The sequence below is a fragment of the Microcebus murinus genome, chromosome 14 (genome assembly GCF_040939455.1).
Source record: "Microcebus murinus isolate Inina chromosome 14, M.murinus_Inina_mat1.0, whole genome shotgun sequence".
Taxonomy (NCBI): Eukaryota; Metazoa; Chordata; class Mammalia; order Primates; family Cheirogaleidae; genus Microcebus; species Microcebus murinus.
Window position 1 is genome coordinate 81,958,867 of NC_134117.1, and position 18,571 is coordinate 81,977,437.

The 18,571-nt window shown below is 64.3% G+C and overlaps 6 pseudogenes; all 6 read left to right on the forward strand.

The window, feature by feature from the left end:
- The first annotated feature begins 547 nt into the window (after positions 1-547).
- LOC142876255 (uncharacterized) lies at positions 548-667 on the forward strand (annotated as a pseudogene).
- Positions 668-4,112: 3,445 nt separating this feature from the next.
- LOC142876206 (uncharacterized) lies at positions 4,113-4,231 on the forward strand (annotated as a pseudogene).
- Positions 4,232-7,704: 3,473 nt separating this feature from the next.
- On the forward strand, positions 7,705-7,824 carry LOC142876256 (uncharacterized; annotated as a pseudogene).
- Positions 7,825-11,293: 3,469 nt separating this feature from the next.
- On the forward strand, positions 11,294-11,413 carry LOC142876258 (uncharacterized; annotated as a pseudogene).
- Positions 11,414-14,857: 3,444 nt separating this feature from the next.
- On the forward strand, positions 14,858-14,976 carry LOC142876208 (uncharacterized; annotated as a pseudogene).
- A 3,475-nt stretch (positions 14,977-18,451) lies between these two features.
- On the forward strand, positions 18,452-18,571 carry LOC142876259 (uncharacterized; annotated as a pseudogene).

The window sequence follows — 18,571 nt, forward strand, 5'->3', positions numbered from 1 at the left end:
CACATCCCCAGAGAGAGACGCCCCATACACTGGCTCCCCTCCCCCTTGCGCTGTGCCCCAGCCCTGGCCCGGGGGAATAGGCGGCAGCCCACCAACAGGGCGAGGGGGGGCACAGCTGAAAGGGGTTGTGGGGGAGGGCGGCCCCTGGCTGGGGTCAAAGGGCGCGCGCGTGCGCAGTCAGCGTCAGCGGCGGCGACGCGCTGGGGGTGGGCAGCGGGTAGGTGAAGGAGGCCGGGCGAGGAGACGAGGGGGGCTGGGAGGGCTCCACCTTGGCGAGTCCAGCCGTGGAGGCGCATCTTGTGTGAGTGTGAGTGAGTGTGAGTGTGTGTGTGTGTGTATAGAGAGACAGCCCCCCGCCCCGCCCCGCCCATCACCCCCGTCCCTGGGAGCCCACGGGACCCGGCCGGCGAGCTCAACAGGCCCGGCCCGGCGCGGGGCCTGGGGCGGGAGGCGGCGGCGGCGGCGGCGGCGGCGGCGGCGGCGGCGGCGGGGGGAAAGCGCAGAGAGGCTCGGCTTCTTGAGCGGGGCAGGGGCGCCCTCCGCCGCCGTCTAGGGCCACACCACCCTGAACGCCCCCCGATCTCGTCTGGTCTCGGAAGCTAAGCAGGGTCGGGCCCGGTCAGTACTTGGATGGGAGACCGCCTGGGAATACCGGGGGCCACAGGCTGCTTCTTTTTTTTTTTTTTTTTTTTTGCCTCTTGTTCTGTCCCCTTTCTGGGAGCGCGGCGGCGGCCCGGGGTGGGGGTGACCCCAACCCTCAGCGCCCGCCGAGCTGCCTGGCGCCCCAGCCCGCACCGTGGGGCCTCCTCTTGTCCCAAATCGCGACACCGCCGCCACGCGGCAGCATGCGTGGCATCTGGACTGTCAGGTCTCAGACCAAAGGTCTGCTCTGTGGGAACCGACACGCTGGAGAAAACCTTGAGAGTCTGAGAGGGGAGGGAGTTCCAGAAGAAGGCCAGGATGTCATTTTGAGGGAGTATGTGACCAGAACTCGTCCCGTTGCTTTTGGGGGTTCTATGGGCTCCACGCAGGAATCTTTGGTGGTGGCACCTGATGTTGGGGGATCCGGAGTCACACCCAGACCTGCTCCACAGGCCTCCTTTTACTTTTCTCTTCGGATTCATGATTTTTAAAAAGTGTCTCTTACCTCTATGATTGCATTTTCTTTTCTCTCTCTTTTCAAGCAGATGATGGGAGTACAAGTATTCAGGTGACATGTGTTGCCCGTGCACCCCTCCCCCCTGTGTTCTCATTCATATACCTCTCATGTTGTTCCAGCGTATTGTGGGGGTACCAGTGTTAAGGTCGGGTACAGTTGCCCTCTCCAAGCCTCCCCCCTGGGGTCAGAGCTTCAAGTGCGCCCATCCCCCAGTCGGTGCGCACCCACCCCATTCCTAATGGATGTGGATGCCCATCGCCTCCCCCCACCCGCCCGACACCCACCCGATGAAGGTGATTCCTCTCCGTCCACTTAGGTGTCCATCCGTTCGTACCAATTTGCTGGTGAGCGCGCTCACGTGGTGCTCGTGTGTCCATTCTTGGGATACCTGGCTTACTGGAACGGGTTCCAGCTCTGGCCAGGAGAACACGAGAGGCGCCCTCTCACCGCTGCTCCTCACAGCCGAATGGCACTCCGTGGTGTCCACGCGCCACATTTTATTAATGCACTCCTGGATGGATGGGCACTCGGGTCGCTTCCACGTCTTTGCGATTGTGAATTGTGCCCTAACTGTCACTCTACCCCTTACCCAGCCCGTCTCCTCTGCCCCTGCCTGACGCACTCCTCCCCGGCCAGGCCCGTCACTGTCCTGGGCCCCCGCCTGACCGGCTCCTCCCCGCCCGGCCTGTCACCGTCCTCTGCCCCTGCCTGACATGCTCCTTCCCGCCCGGCCTCTCACCGTCCTCGGCCCCTGCCTGACCGGCTCCTCCGTCGCCTGGGCCTTCCAAGGGCTTGGTGTGGAGGCTGCTTCCAGGAAGCCCTCCAGAAACCCGGCAGCAGGGTGGCCGCAGCAGTCTCCAGCAGCCTTCCCTAAGTCGAGTGCGGGGGACGTGCCCCCGCTGTGCCGCGGGGGGCCCAGCCTGGTGTCTTCCCTGATGCCCTGCGGCTGCCGGCTGGGGCTGCCGCTCCCCGCGAGGGGAGAGCCGCGGAGGTGGGGACCGCCTCCTGATGGGGACGTACGTACACGCAGCTCTCCACGTCGGATCCCGGGGCTCTCTGTCCTGCCCGAAGGCCCAGCGGGCCTGCGGGTCCTTAGAGTGGCAAAAACATCCGAAAGCTGAGACTGAGGGTCCGGTGGGTGTCTGCACTTTTGTGCTGGGCACCCCAGGGAGGCCCGGGGGCTGGCTGGACAACGTGGTCTGCTGGGCGGGGGGGGATGGAGGAGCAACTGATGCCCTTCGCACCTTGGGTAGCAAGAGTCTGAGGTGTCTCTGAGCCCTGTGCCATGTCCGGGGGCGGGGCGCGGGGGGGGGAGGAGGAGGAGGAGGAGGAGGTGGGAAGGGCCGGGGCCTGCAGTCCTGTTCCCGGGGTGGCACGGCAAGTGGCTTCTTCCACAGGCTGCTTGGCCTGGGCTCCCTGCACCTGGGCCTTTGGGGGACTGGCCCTGTGCTTGCCAACACTTCCTGCAGGGACCCAGAGCTGGGAGGTGGCATCTCTCAGCCCTGGGTCGGGCAGAGCCCCAGCGGGCCATGCCCACAACCTCTCTCAGCACCGGTCCCCCAGAAGGCTCCTTTGGGACCAGGATTCTCTTGCGGTGACTCTTTAAGGTCTGGCCCCTGGATGGAGGGGCACCAGGAGTAGAGGAGCAGGAAGGGGAAGGGGGTGGCCATGCGAGGGGACACTTTGAGGCCAAGTCCCAGCTTCAGCCTGATCCTCCTGGGAACCCCGCTCTGAGACAAGGAGCCGGGCTTCGCATTCCCACAGCAGCCAGTCGTGGGCTGAGGACACCTGGGGCCTTGGGAACTCCCTGGCTTCTCCTTGGTTTAACATCTAGAGCTGCTTGTGAATCGGGCCGCCACACACACCCGAGCGCAGGTGTCTTCCGCACAGACTGCGGGCCTCGCTCTTCTGAACGCCGCTAGCTCGCCACCCACCCACGGGTGAACCTGGTCAGGGTGCTTTCTCTCGGGGGCAGACTCTTTTCCGGGCGGGCTACCGGTGTCTCTGTTTGCTCGTTTCTTTCTTCCATTTCGGGAAAGGCTTCCTTGCTGGGTGTGGAAATCTCCTATGCCTTCCCTCGCCTATTCTGTCAGCTTTCAAATTCTCTTTCAGTTGCCACCCTCACAGATGGATTAGGAAACTCTTTCCGGTGCACTCATTAGTGAAATGACCTCAATGAAGCTGGAATCCAATATCTAATGGCCGATTTTTAGCGAGTCCACACGCCAGGGTGGTCGGGGTCCAATGCAGCCCCGGCCAGGCCCAGGCCCCTTGGACCGGGCCACAGGAGGACACAGAGAAGGGTCCCGGCCCCCACGAAGCGGTGCCGGCGGTTCTCCACGGGCTTGGGCGTTTTCCAGAGGTAGGAGATGGAGGGGACTGATTTCTTCAGCGCCCCACAAACCACGCCACCCCACCCCACCCATGGGACACATCCCCAGAGAGAGACGCCCCATACACTGGCTCCCCTCCCCCTTGCGCTGTGCCCCAGCCCTGGCCCGGGGGAATAGGCGGCAGCCCACCCACAGGGCGAGGGGGGGCACAGCTGAAAGGGGTTGTGGGGGAGGGCGGCCCCTGGCTGGGGTCAAAGGGCGCGCGCGTGCGCAGTCAGCGTCAGCGGCGGCGACGCGCTGGGGGTGGGCAGCAGGTAGGTGAAGGAGGCCAGGCGAGGAGACGAGGGGGGCTGGGAGGGCTCCACCTTGGCGAGTCCAGCCGTGGAGGCGCATCTTGTGTGAGTGTGAGTGAGTGTGAGTGTGTGTGTGTGTGTATAGAGAGACAGCCCCCCGCCCCGCCCCGCCCATCACCCCCGTCCCTGGGAGCCCACGGGACCCGGCCGGCGAACTCAACAGGCCCGGCCTGGCGCGGGGCCTGGGGCGGGAGGCGGCGGCGGCGGCGGCGGGAAAGCGCAGAGAGGCTCGGCTTCTTGAGCGGGGCAGGGGCGCCCTCCGCCGCCGTCTAGGGCCACACCACCCTGAACGCCCCCGATCTCGTCTGGTCTCGGAAGCTAAGCAGGGTCGGGCCCGGTCAGTACTTGGATGGGAGACTGCCTGGGAATACCGGGGGCCACAGGCTGCTTCTTTTTTTTTTTTTTTTTTTTTTGCCTCTTGTTCTGTCCCCTTTCTGGGAGCGCGGCGGCGGCCCGGGGTGGGGGTGACCCCAACCCTCAGCGCCCGCCGCGCTGCCTGGCGCCTCAGCCCGCACCGTGGGGCCTCCTCTTGTCCCAAGCCGCGACACCGCCGCCACGCGGCAGCATGCGTGGCATCTGGACTGTCAGGTCTCAGACCAAAGGTCTGCTCTGTGGGAACAGACACGCTGGAGAAAACCTTGAGAGTCTGAGAGGGGAGGGAGTTCCAGAAGAAGGCCAGGATGTCATTTTGAGGGAGTATGTGACCAGAACTCGTCCCGTTGCTTTTGGGGGTTCTATGGGCTCCACGCAGGAATCTTTGGTGGTGGCACCTGATGTTGGGGGATCCGGAGTCACACCCAGACCTGCTCCACAGGCCTCCTTTTACTTTTCTCTTCGGATTCATGATTTTTAAAAAGTGTCTCTTACCTCTATGATTGCATTTTCTTTTCTCTCTCTTTTCAAGCAGATGATGGGAGTACAAGTATTCAGGTGACATGTGTTGCCCGTGCACCCCTCCCCCCTGTGTTCTCATTCATATACCTCTCATGTTGTTCCAGCGTATTGTGGGGGTACCAGTGTTAAGGTCGGGTACAGTTGCCCTCTCCAAGCCTCCCCCCTGGGGTCAGAGCTTCAAGTGCGCCCATCCCCCAGTCGGTGCGCACCCACCCCATTCCTAATGGATGTGGATGCCCATCGCCTCCCCCCACCCGCCCGACACCCACCCGATGAAGGTGATTCCTCTCCGTCCACTTAGGTGTCCATCCGTTCGTACCAATTTGCTGGTGAGCGCGCTCACGTGGTGCTCGTGTGTCCATTCTTGGGATACCTGGCTTACTGGAACGGGTTCCAGCTCTGGCCAGGAGAACACGAGAGGCGCCCTCTCACCGCTGCTCCTCACAGCCGAATGGCACTCCGTGGTGTCCACGCGCCACATTTTATTAATGCACTCCTGGATGGATGGGCACTCGGGTCGCTTCCACGTCTTTGCGATTGTGAATTGTGCCCTAACTGTCACTCTACCCCTTACCCAGCCCGTCTCCTCTGCCCCTGCCTGACGCACTCCTCCCCGGCCAGGCCCGTCACTGTCCTGGGCCCCCGCCTGACCGGCTCCTCCCCGCCCGGCCTGTCACCGTCCTCTGCCCCTGCCTGACATGCTCCTTCCCGCCCGGCCTCTCACCGTCCTCGGCCCCTGCCTGACCGGCTCCTCCGTCGCCTGGGCCTTCCAAGGGCTTGGTGTGGAGGCTGCTTCCAGGAAGCCCTCCAGAAACCCGGCAGCAGGGTGGCCGCAGCAGTCTCCAGCAGCCTTCCCTAAGTCGAGTGCGGGGGACGTGCCCCCGCTGTGCCGCGGGGGGCCCAGCCTGGTGTCTTCCCTGATGCCCTGCGGCTGCCGGCTGGGGCTGCCGCTCCCCGCGAGGGGAGAGCCGCGGAGGTGGGGACCGCCTCCTGATGGGGACGTACGTACACGCAGCTCTACACGTCGGATCCCGGGGCTCTCTGTCCTGCCCGAAGGCCCAGCGGGCCTGCGGGTCCTTAGAGTGGCAAAAACATCTGAAAGCTGAGACTGAGGGTCCGGTGGGTGTCTGCACTTTTGTGCTGGGCACCCCAGGGAGGCCCGGGGGCTGGCTGGACAACGTGGTCTGCTGGGCGGGGGGGGGTTTGGAGGAGCAACTGATGCCCTTCGCACCTTGGGTAGCAAGAGTCTGAGGTGTCTCTGAGCCCTGTGCCATGTCCGGGGGGGGGGGCGCGGGGGGGGGAGGAGGAGGAGGAGGAGGAGGTGGGAAGGGCCGGGGCCTGCAGTCCTGTTCCCGGGGTGGCACGGCAAGTGGCTTCTTCCACAGGCTGCTTGGCCTGGGCTCCCTGCACCTGGGCCTTTGGGGGACTGGCCCTGTGCTTGCCAACACTTCCTGCAGGGACCCAGAGCTGGGAGGTGGCATCTCTCAGCCCTGGGTCGGGCAGAGCCCCAGCGGGCCATGCCCACAACCTCTCTCAGCACCGGTCCCCCAGAAGGCTCCTTTGGGACCAGGATTCTCTTGCGGTGACTCTTTAAGGTCTGGCCCCTGGATGGAGGGGCACCAGGAGTAGAGGAGCAGGAAGGGGAAGGGGGTGGCCATGCGAGGGGACACTTTGAGGCCAAGTCCCAGCTTCAGCCTGATCCTCCTGGGAACCCCGCTCTGAGACAAGGAGCCGGGCTTCGCATTCCCACAGCAGCCAGTCGTGGGCTGAGGACACCTGGGGCCTTGGGAACTCCCTGGCTTCTCCTTGGTTTAACATCTAGAGCTGCTTGTGAATCGGGCCGCCACACACACCCGAGTGCAGGTGTCTTCCGCACAGACTGCGGGCCTCGCTCTTCTGAACGCCGCTAGCTCGCCACCCACCCACGGGTGAACCTGGTCAGGGTGCTTTCTCTCGGGGGCAGACTCTTTTCCGGGCGGGCTACCGGTGTCTCTGTTTGCTCGTTTCTTTCTTCCATTTCGGGAAAGGCTTCCTTGCTGGGTGTGGAAATCTCCTATGCCTTCCCTCGCCTATTCTGTCAGCTTTCAAATTCTCTTTCAGTTGCCACCCTCACAGATGGATTAGGAAACTCTTTCCGGTGCACTCATTAGTGAAATGACCTCAATGAAGCTGGAATCCAATATCTAATGGCCGATTTTTAGCGAGTCCACACGCCAGGGTGGTCGGGGTCCAATGCAGCCCCGGCCAGGCCCAGGCCCCTTGGACCGGGCCACAGGAGGACACAGAGGAGGGTCCCGGCCCCCAAGAAGCGGTGCCGGCGGTTCTCCACGGGCTTGGGCGTTTTCCAGAGGTAGGAGATGGAGGGGACTGATTTCTTCAGCGCCCCACAAACCACGCCACCCCACCCCACCCATGGGACACATCCCCAGAGAGAGACGCCCCATACACTGGCTCCCCTCCCCCTTGCGCTGTGCCCCAGCCCTGGCCCGGGGGAATAGGCGGCAGCCCACCAACAGGGCGAGGGGGGGCACAGCTGAAAGGGGTTGTGGGGGAGGGCGGCCCCTGGCTGGGGTCAAAGGGCGCGCGCGTGCGCAGTCAGCGTCAGCGGCGGCGACGCGCTGGGGGTGGGCAGCGGGTAGGTGAAGGAGGCCGGGCGAGGAGACGAGGGGGGCTGGGAGGGCTCCACCTTGGCGAGTCCAGCCGTGGAGGCGCATCTTGTTTGAGTGTGAGTGAGTGTGAGTGTGTGTGTGTGTGTATAGAGAGACAGCCCCCCGCCCCGCCCCGCCCATCACCCCCGTCCCTGGGAGCCCACGGGACCCGGCCGGCGAGCTCAACAGGCCCGGCCCGGCGCGGGGCCTGGGGCGGGAGGCGGCGGCGGCGGCGGCGGCGGCGGCGGCGGCGGCGGCGGGGGGAAAGCGCAGAGAGGCTCGGCTTCTTGAGCGGGGCAGGGGCGCCCTCCGCCGCCGTCTAGGGCCACACCACCCTGAACGCCCCCCGATCTCGTCTGGTCTCGGAAGCTAAGCAGGGTCGGGCCCGGTCAGTACTTGGATGGGAGACCGCCTGGGAATACCGGGGGCCACAGGCTGCTTCTTTTTTTTTTTTTTTTTTTTGCCTCTTGTTCTGTCCCCTTTCTGGGAGCGCGGCGGCGGCCCGGGGTGGGGGTGACCCCAACCCTCAGCGCCCGCCGAGCTGCCTGGCGCCCCAGCCCGCACCGTGGGGCCTCCTCTTGTCCCAAATCGCGACACCGCCGCCACGCGGCAGCATGCGTGGCATCTGGACTGTCAGGTCTCAGACCAAAGGTCTGCTCTGTGGGAACCGACACGCTGGAGAAAACCTTGAGAGTCTGAGAGGGGAGGGAGTTCCAGAAGAAGGCCAGGATGTCATTTTGAGGGAGTATGTGACCAGAACTCGTCCCGTTGCTTTTGGGGGTTCTATGGGCTCCACGCAGGAATCTTTGGTGGTGGCACCTGATGTTGGGGGATCCGGAGTCACACCCAGACCTGCTCCACAGGCCTCCTTTTACTTTTCTCTTCGGATTCATGATTTTTAAAAAGTGTCTCTTACCTCTATGATTGCATTTTCTTTTCTCTCTCTTTTCAAGCAGATGATGGGAGTACAAGTATTCAGGTGACATGTGTTGCCCGTGCACCCCTCCCCCCTGTGTTCTCATTCATATACCTCTCATGTTGTTCCAGCGTATTGTGGGGGTACCAGTGTTAAGGTCGGGTACAGTTGCCCTCTCCAAGCCTCCCCCCTGGGGTCAGAGCTTCAAGTGCGCCCATCCCCCAGTCGGTGCGCACCCACCCCATTCCTAATGGATGTGGATGCCCATCGCCTCCCCCCACCCGCCCGACACCCACCCGATGAAGGTGATTCCTCTCCGTCCACTTAGGTGTCCATCCGTTCGTACCAATTTGCTGGTGAGCGCGCTCACGTGGTGCTCGTGTGTCCATTCTTGGGATACCTGGCTTACTGGAACGGGTTCCAGCTCTGGCCAGGAGAACACGAGAGGCGCCCTCTCACCGCTGCTCCTCACAGCCGAATGGCACTCCGTGGTGTCCACGCGCCACATTTTATTAATGCACTCCTGGATGGATGGGCACTCGGGTCGCTTCCACGTCTTTGCGATTGTGAATTGTGCCCTAACTGTCACTCTACCCCTTACCCAGCCCGTCTCCTCTGCCCCTGCCTGACGCACTCCTCCCCGGCCAGGCCCGTCACTGTCCTGGGCCCCCGCCTGACCGGCTCCTCCCCGCCCGGCCTGTCACCGTCCTCTGCCCCTGCCTGACATGCTCCTTCCCGCCCGGCCTCTCACCGTCCTCGGCCCCTGCCTGACCGGCTCCTCCGTCGCCTGGGCCTTCCAAGGGCTTGGTGTGGAGGCTGCTTCCAGGAAGCCCTCCAGAAACCCGGCAGCAGGGTGGCCGCAGCAGTCTCCAGCAGCCTTCCCTAAGTCGAGTGCGGGGGACGTGCCCCCGCTGTGCCGCGGGGGGCCCAGCCTGGTGTCTTCCCTGAGGCCCTGCGGCTGCCGGCTGGGGCTGCCGCTCCCCGCGAGGGGAGAGCCGCGGAGGTGGGGAGCGCCTCCTGATGGGGACGTACGTACACGCAGCTCTCCACGTCGGATCCCGGGGCTCTCTGTCCTGCCCGAAGGCCCAGCGGGCCTGCGGGTCCTTAGAGTGGCAAAAACATCCGAAAGCTGAGACTGAGGGTCCGGTGGGTGTCTGCACTTTTGTGCTGGGCACCCCAGGGAGGCCCGGGGGCTGGCTGGACAACGTGGTCTGCTGGGCGGGGGGGGGTTTGGAGGAGCAACTGATGCCCTTTGCACCTTGGGTAGCAAGAGTCTGAGGTGTCTCTGAGCCCTGTGCCATGTCCGGGGGGGGGCGCGGGGGGGGGAGGAGGAGGAGGAGGAGGAGGTGGGAAGGGCCGGGGCCTGCAGTCCTGTTCCCGGGGTGGCACGGCAAGTGGCTTCTTCCACAGGCTGCTTGGCCTGGGCTCCCTGTACCTGGGCCTTTGGGGGACTGGCCCTGTGCTTGCCAACACTTCCTGCAGGGACCCAGAGCTGGGAGGTGGCATCTCTCAGCCCTGGGTCGGGCAGAGCCCCAGCGGGCCATGCCCACAACCTCTCTCAGCACCGGTCCCCCAGAAGGCTCCTTTGGGACCAGGATTCTCTTGCGGTGACTCTTTAAGGTCTGGCCCCTGGATGGAGGGGCACCAGGAGTAGAGGAGCAGGAAGGGGAAGGGGGTGGCCATGCGAGGGGACACTTTGAGGCCAAGTCCCAGCTTCAGCCTGATCCTCCTGGGAACCCCGCTCTGAGACAAGGAGCCGGGCTTCGCATTCCCACAGCAGCCAGTCGTGGGCTGAGGACACCTGGGGCCTTGGGAACTCCCTGGCTTCTCCTTGGTTTAACATCTAGAGCTGCTTGTGAATCGGGCCGCCACACACACCCGAGTGCAGGTGTCTTCCGCACAGACTGCGGGCCTCGCTCTTCTGAACGCCGCTAGCTCGCCACCCACCCACGGGTGAACCTGGTCAGGGTGCTTTCTCTCGGGGGCAGACTCTTTTCCGGGCGGGCTACCGGTGTCTCTGTTTGCTCGTTTCTTTCTTCCATTTCGGGAAAGGCTTCCTTGCTGGGTGTGGAAATCTCCTATGCCTTCCCTCGCCTATTCTGTCAGCTTTCAAATTCTCTTTCAGTTGCCACCCTCACAGATGGATTAGGAAACTCTTTCCGGTGCACTCATTAGTGAAATGACCTCAATGAAGCTGGAATCCAATATCAAATGGCCGATTTTTAGCGAGTCCACACGCCAGGGTGGTCGGGGTCCAATGCAGCCCCGGCCAGGCCCAGGCCCCTTGGACCGGGCCACAGGAGGACACAGAGGAGGGTCCCGGCCCCCACGAAGCGGTGCCGGCGGTTCTCCAGGGGCTTGGGCGTTTTCCAGAGGTAGGAGATGGAGGGGACTGATTTCTTCAGCGCCCCACAAACCACGCCACCCCACCCCACCCATGGGACACATCCCCAGAGAGAGACGCCCCATACACTGGCTCCCCTCCCCCTTGCGCTGTGCCCCAGCCCTGGCCCGGGGGAATAGGCGGCAGCCCACCCACAGGGCGAGGGGGGGCACAGCTGAAAGGGGTTGTGGGGGAGGGCGGCCCCTGGCTGGGGTCAAAGGGCGCGCGCGTGCGCAGTCAGCGTCAGCGGCGGCGACGCGCTGGGGGTGGGCAGCGGGTAGGTGAAGGAGGCCGGGCGAGGAGACGAGGGGGGCTGGGAGGGCTCCACCTTGGCGAGTCCAGCCGTGGAGGCGCATCTTGTGTGAGTGTGAGTGAGTGTGAGTGTGTGTGTGTGTGTATAGAGAGACAGCCCCCCGCCCCGCCCCGCCCATCACCCCCGTCCCTGGGAGCCCACGGGACCCGGCCGGCGAGCTCAACAGGCCCGGCCCGGCGCGGGGCCTGGGGCGGGAGGCGGCGGCGGCGGCGGCGGCGGCGGCGGCGGCGGCGGCGGGGGGAAAGCGCAGAGAGGCTCGGCTTCTTGAGCGGGGCAGGGGCGCCCTCCGCCGCCGTCTAGGGCCACACCACCCTGAACGCCCCCCGATCTCGTCTGGTCTCGGAAGCTAAGCAGGGTCGGGCCCGGTCAGTACTTGGATGGGAGACCGCCTGGGAATACCGGGGGCCACAGGCTGCTTCTTTTTTTTTTTTTTTTTTTTGCCTCTTGTTCTGTCCCCTTTCTGGGAGCGCGGCGGCGGCCCGGGGTGGGGGTGACCCCAACCCTCAGCGCCCGCCGAGCTGCCTGGCGCCCCAGCCCGCACCGTGGGGCCTCCTCTTGTCCCAAATCGCGACACCGCCGCCACGCGGCAGCATGCGTGGCATCTGGACTGTCAGGTCTCAGACCAAAGGTCTGCTCTGTGGGAACCGACACGCTGGAGAAAACCTTGAGAGTCTGAGAGGGGAGGGAGTTCCAGAAGAAGGCCAGGATGTCATTTTGAGGGAGTATGTGACCAGAACTCGTCCCGTTGCTTTTGGGGGTTCTATGGGCTCCACGCAGGAATCTTTGGTGGTGGCACCTGATGTTGGGGGATCCGGAGTCACACCCAGACCTGCTCCACAGGCCTCCTTTTACTTTTCTCTTCGGATTCATGATTTTTAAAAAGTGTCTCTTACCTCTATGATTGCATTTTCTTTTCTCTCTCTTTTCAAGCAGATGATGGGAGTACAAGTATTCAGGTGACATGTGTTGCCCGTGCACCCCTCCCCCCTGTGTTCTCATTCATATACCTCTCATGTTGTTCCAGCGTATTGTGGGGGTACCAGTGTTAAGGTCGGGTACAGTTGCCCTCTCCAAGCCTCCCCCCTGGGGTCAGAGCTTCAAGTGCGCCCATCCCCCAGTCGGTGCGCACCCACCCCATTCCTAATGGATGTGGATGCCCATCGCCTCCCCCCACCCGCCCGACACCCACCCGATGAAGGTGATTCCTCTCCGTCCACTTAGGTGTCCATCCGTTCGTACCAATTTGCTGGTGAGCGCGCTCACGTGGTGCTCGTGTGTCCATTCTTGGGATACCTGGCTTACTGGAACGGGTTCCAGCTCTGGCCAGGAGAACACGAGAGGCGCCCTCTCACCGCTGCTCCTCACAGCCGAATGGCACTCCGTGGTGTCCACGCGCCACATTTTATTAATGCACTCCTGGATGGATGGGCACTCGGGTCGCTTCCACGTCTTTGCGATTGTGAATTGTGCCCTAACTGTCACCCTACCCCTTACCCAGCCCGTCTCCTCTGCCCCTGCCTGACGCACTCCTCCCCGGCCAGGCCCGTCACTGTCCTGGGCCCCCGCCTGACCGGCTCCTCCCCGCCCGGCCTGTCACCGTCCTCTGCCCCTGCCTGACATGCTCCTTCCCGCCCGGCCTCTCACCGTCCTCGGCCCCTGCCTGACCGGCTCCTCCGTCGCCTGGGCCTTCCAAGGGCTTGGTGTGGAGGCTGCTTCCAGGAAGCCCTCCAGAAACCCGGCAGCAGGGTGGCCGCAGCAGTCTCCAGCAGCCTTCCCTAAGTCGAGTGCGGGGGACGTGCCCCCGCTGTGCCGCGGGGGGCCCAGCCTGGTGTCTTCCCTGATGCCCTGCGGCTGCCGGCTGGGGCTGCCGCTCCCCGCGAGGGGAGAGCCGCGGAGGTGGGGACCGCCTCCTGATGGGGACGTACGTACACGCAGCTCTCCACGTCGGATCCCGGGGCTCTCTGTCCTGCCCGAAGGCCCAGCGGGCCTGCGGGTCCTTAGAGTGGCAAAAACATCCGAAAGCTGAGACTGAGGGTCCGGTGGGTGTCTGCACTTTTGTGCTGGGCACCCCAGGGAGGCCCGGGGGCTGGCTGGACAACGTGGTCTGCTGGGCGGGGGGGGTTGGAGGAGCAACTGATGCCCTTCGCACCTTGGGTAGCAAGAGTCTGAGGTGTCTCTGAGCCCTGTGCCATGTCCGGGGGCGGGGCGCGGGGGGGGGAGGAGGAGGAGGAGGAGGAGGTGGGAAGGGCCGGGGCCTGCAGTCCTGTTCCCGGGGTGGCACGGCAAGTGGCTTCTTCCACAGGCTGCTTGGCCTGGGCTCCCTGCACCTGGGCCTTTGGGGGTCTGGCCCTGTGCTTGCCAACACTTCCTGCAGGGACCCAGAGCTGGGAGGTGGCATCTCTCAGCCCTGGGTCGGGCAGAGCCCCAGCGGGCCATGCCCACAACCTCTCTCAGCACCGGTCCCCCAGAAGGCTCCTTTGGGACCAGGATTCTCTTGCGGTGACTCTTTAAGGTCTGGCCCCTGGATGGAGGGGCACCAGGAGTAGAGGAGCAGGAAGGGGAAGGGGGTGGCCATGCGAGGGGACACTTTGAGGCCAAGTCCCAGCTTCAGCCTGATCCTCCTGGGAACCCCGCTCTGAGACAAGGAGCCGGGCTTCGCATTCCCACAGCAGCCAGTCGTGGGCTGAGGACACCTGGGGCCTTGGGAACTCCCTGGCTTCTCCTTGGTTTAACATCTAGAGCTGCTTGTGAATCGGGCCGCCACACACACCCGAGCGCAGGTGTCTTCCGCACAGACTGCGGGCCTCGCTCTTCTGAACGCCGCTAGCTCGCCACCCACCCACGGGTGAACCTGGTCAGGGTGCTTTCTCTCGGGGGCAGACTCTTTTCCGGGCGGGCTACCGGTGTCTCTGTTTGCTCGTTTCTTTCTTCCATTTCGGGAAAGGCTTCCTTGCTGGGTGTGGAAATCTCCTATGCCTTCCCTCGCCTATTCTGTCAGCTTTCAAATTCTCTTTCAGTTGCCACCCTCACAGATGGATTAGGAAACTCTTTCCGGTGCACTCATTAGTGAAATGACCTCAATGAAGCTGGAATCCAATATCTAATGGCCGATTTTTAGCGAGTCCACACGCCAGGGTGGTCGGGGTCCAATGCAGCCCCGGCCAGGCCCAGGCCCCTTGGACCGGGCCACAGGAGGACACAGAGGAGGGTCCCGGCCCCCACGAAGCGGTGCCGGCGGTTCTCCACGGGCTTGGGCGTTTTCCAGAGGTAGGAGATGGAGGGGACTGATTTCTTCAGCGCCCCACAAACCACGCCACCCCACCCCACCCATGGGACACATCCCCAGAGAGAGACGCCCCATACACTGGCTCCCCTCCCCCTTGCGCTGTGCCCCAGCCCTGGCCCGGGGGAATAGGCGGCAGCCCACCCACAGGGCGAGGGGGGGCACAGCTGAAAGGGGTTGTGGGGGAGGGCGGCCCCTGGCTGGGGTCAAAGGGCGCGCGCGTGCGCAGTCAGCGTCAGCGGCGGCGACGCGCTGGGGGTGGGCAGCGGGTAGGTGAAGGAGGCCAGGCGAGGAGACGAGGGGGGCTGGGAGGGCTCCACCTTGGCGAGTCCAGCCGTGGAGGCGCATCTTGTGTGAGTGTGAGTGAGTGTGAGTGTGTGTGTGTGTGTATAGAGAGACAGCCCCCCGCCCCGCCCCGCCCATCACCCCCGTCCCTGGGAGCCCACGGGACCCGGCCGGCGAACTCAACAGGCCCGGCCTGGCGCGGGGCCTGGGGCGGGAGGCGGCGGCGGCGGCGGCGGGAAAGCGCAGAGAGGCTCGGCTTCTTGAGCGGGGCAGGGGCGCCCTCCGCCGCCGTCTAGGGCCACACCACCCTGAACGCCCCCGATCTCGTCTGGTCTCGGAAGCTAAGCAGGGTCGGGCCCGGTCAGTACTTGGATGGGAGACTGCCTGGGAATACCGGGGGCCACAGGCTGCTTCTTTTTTTTTTTTTTTTTTTTTTGCCTCTTGTTCTGTCCCCTTTCTGGGAGCGCGGCGGCGGCCCGGGGTGGGGGTGACCCCAACCCTCAGCGCCCGCCGCGCTGCCTGGCGCCTCAGCCCGCACCGTGGGGCCTCCTCTTGTCCCAAGCCGCGACACCGCCGCCACGCGGCAGCATGCGTGGCATCTGGACTGTCAGGTCTCAGACCAAAGGTCTGCTCTGTGGGAACAGACACGCTGGAGAAAACCTTGAGAGTCTGAGAGGGGAGGGAGTTCCAGAAGAAGGCCAGGATGTCATTTTGAGGGAGTATGTGACCAGAACTCGTCCCGTTGCTTTTGGGGGTTCTATGGGCTCCACGCAGGAATCTTTGGTGGTGGCACCTGATGTTGGGGGATCCGGAGTCACACCCAGACCTGCTCCACAGGCCTCCTTTTACTTTTCTCTTCGGATTCATGATTTTTAAAAAGTGTCTCTTACCTCTATGATTGCATTTTCTTTTCTCTCTCTTTTCAAGCAGATGATGGGAGTACAAGTATTCAGGTGACATGTGTTGCCCGTGCACCCCTCCCCCCTGTGTTCTCATTCATATACCTCTCATGTTGTTCCAGCGTATTGTGGGGGTACCAGTGTTAAGGTCGGGTACAGTTGCCCTCTCCAAGCCTCCCCCCTGGGGTCAGAGCTTCAAGTGCGCCCATCCCCCAGTCGGTGCGCACCCACCCCATTCCTAATGGATGTGGATGCCCATCGCCTCCCCCCACCCGCCCGACACCCACCCGATGAAGGTGATTCCTCTCCGTCCACTTAGGTGTCCATCCGTTCGTACCAATTTGCTGGTGAGCGCGCTCACGTGGTGCTCGTGTGTCCATTCTTGGGATACCTGGCTTACTGGAACGGGTTCCAGCTCTGGCCAGGAGAACACGAGAGGCGCCCTCTCACCGCTGCTCCTCACAGCCGAATGGCACTCCGTGGTGTCCACGCGCCACATTTTATTAATGCACTCCTGGATGGATGGGCACTCGGGTCGCTTCCACGTCTTTGCGATTGTGAATTGTGCCCTAACTGTCACTCTACCCCTTACCCAGCCCGTCTCCTCTGCCCCTGCCTGACGCACTCCTCCCCGGCCAGGCCCGTCACTGTCCTGGGCCCCCGCCTGACCGGCTCCTCCCCGCCCGGCCTGTCACCGTCCTCTGCCCCTGCCTGACATGCTCCTTCCCGCCCGGCCTCTCACCGTCCTCGGCCCCTGCCTGACCGGCTCCTCCGTCGCCTGGGCCTTCCAAGGGCTTGGTGTGGAGGCTGCTTCCAGGAAGCCCTCCAGAAACCCGGCAGCAGGGTGGCCGCAGCAGTCTCCAGCAGCCTTCCCTAAGTCGAGTGCGGGGGACGTGCCCCCGCTGTGCCGCGGGGGGCCCAGCCTGGTGTCTTCCCTGATGCCCTGCGGCTGCCGGCTGGGGCTGCCGCTCCCCGCGAGGGGAGAGCCGCGGAGGTGGGGACCGCCTCCTGATGGGGACGTACGTACACGCAGCTCTACACGTCGGATCCCGGGGCTCTCTGTCCTGCCCGAAGGCCCAGCGGGCCTGCGGGTCCTTAGAGTGGCAAAAACATCTGAAAGCTGAGACTGAGGGTCCGGTGGGTGTCTGCACTTTTGTGCTGGGCACCCCAGGGAGGCCCGGGGGCTGGCTGGACAACGTGGTCTGCTGGGCGGGGGGGGGTTGGAGGAGCAACTGATGCCCTTCGCACCTTGGGTAGCAAGAGTCTGAGGTGTCTCTGAGCCCTGTGCCATGTCCGGGGGGGGGGGCGCGGGGGGGGGAGGAGGAGGAGGAGGAGGAGGTGGGAAGGGCCGGGGCCTGCAGTCCTGTTCCCGGGGTGGCACGGCAAGTGGCTTCTTCCACAGGCTGCTTGGCCTGGGCTCCCTGCACCTGGGCCTTTGGGGGACTGGCCCTGTGCTTGCCAACACTTCCTGCAGGGACCCAGAGCTGGGAGGTGGCATCTCTCAGCCCTGGGTCGGGCAGAGCCCCAGCGGGCCATGCCCACAACCTCTCTCAGCACCGGTCCCCCAGAAGGCTCCTTTGGGACCAGGATTCTCTTGCGGTGACTCTTTAAGGTCTGGCCCCTGGATGGAGGGGCACCAGGAGTAGAGGAGCAGGAAGGGGAAGGGGGTGGCCATGCGAGGGGACACTTTGAGGCCAAGTCCCAGCTTCAGCCTGATCCTCCTGGGAACCCCGCTCTGAGACAAGGAGCCGGGCTTCGCATTCCCACAGCAGCCAGTCGTGGGCTGAGGACACCTGGGGCCTTGGGAACTCCCTGGCTTCTCCTTGGTTTAACATCTAGAGCTGCTTGTGAATCGGGCCGCCACACACACCCGAGTGCAGGTGTCTTCCGCACAGACTGCGGGCCTCGCTCTTCTGAACGCCGCTAGCTCGCCACCCACCCACGGGTGAACCTGGTCAGGGTGCTTTCTCTCGGGGGCAGACTCTTTTCCGGGCGGGCTACCGGTGTCTCTGTTTGCTCGTTTCTTTCTTCCATTTCGGGAAAGGCTTCCTTGCTGGGTGTGGAAATCTCCTATGCCTTCCCTCGCCTATTCTGTCAGCTTTCAAATTCTCTTTCAGTTGCCACCCTCACAGATGGATTAGGAAACTCTTTCCGGTGCACTCATTAGTGAAATGACCTCAATGAAGCTGGAATCCAATATCTAATGGCCGATTTTTAGCGAGTCCACACGCCAGGGTGGTCGGGGTCCAATGCAGCCCCGGCCAGGCCCAGGCCCCTTGGACCGGGCCACAGGAGGACACAGAGGAGGGTCCCGGCCCCCAAGAAGCGGTGCCGGCGGTTCTCCACGGGCTTGGGCGTTTTCCAGAGGTAGGAGATGGAGGGGACTGATTTCTTCAGCGCCCCACAAACCACGCCACCCCACCCCACCCATGGGACACATCCCCAGAGAGAGACGCCCCATACACTGGCTCCCCTCCCCCTTGCGCTGTGCCCCAGCCCTGGCCCGGGGGAATAGGCGGCAGCCCACCAACAGGGCGAGGGGGGGCACAGCTGAAAGGGGTTGTGGGGGAGGGCGGCCCCTGGCTGGGGTCAAAGGGCGCGCGCGTGCGCAGTCAGCGTCAGCGGCGGCGACGCGCTGGGGGTGGGCAGCGGGTAGGTGAAGGAGGCCGGGCGAGGAGACGAGGGGGGCTGGGAGGGCTCCACCTTGGCGAGTCCAGCCGTGGAGGCGCATCTTGTTTGAGTGTGAGTGAGTGTGAGTGTGTGTGTGTGTGTATAGAGAGACAGCCCCCCGCCCCGCCCCGCCCATCACCCCCGTCCCTGGGAGCCCACGGGACCCGGCCGGCGAGCTCAACAGGCCCGGCCCGGCGCGGGGCCTGGGGCGGGAGGCGGCGGCGGCGGCGGCGGCGGCGGCGGCGGCGGCGGCGGCGGGGGGAAAGCGCAGAGAGGCTCGGCTTCTTGAGCGGGGCAGGGGCGCCCTCCGCCGCCGTCTAGGGCCACACCACCCTGAACGCCCCCCGATCTCGTCTGGTCTCGGAAGCTAAGCAGGGTCGGGCCCGGTCAGTACTTGGATGGGAGACCGCCTGGGAATACCGGGGGCCACAGGCT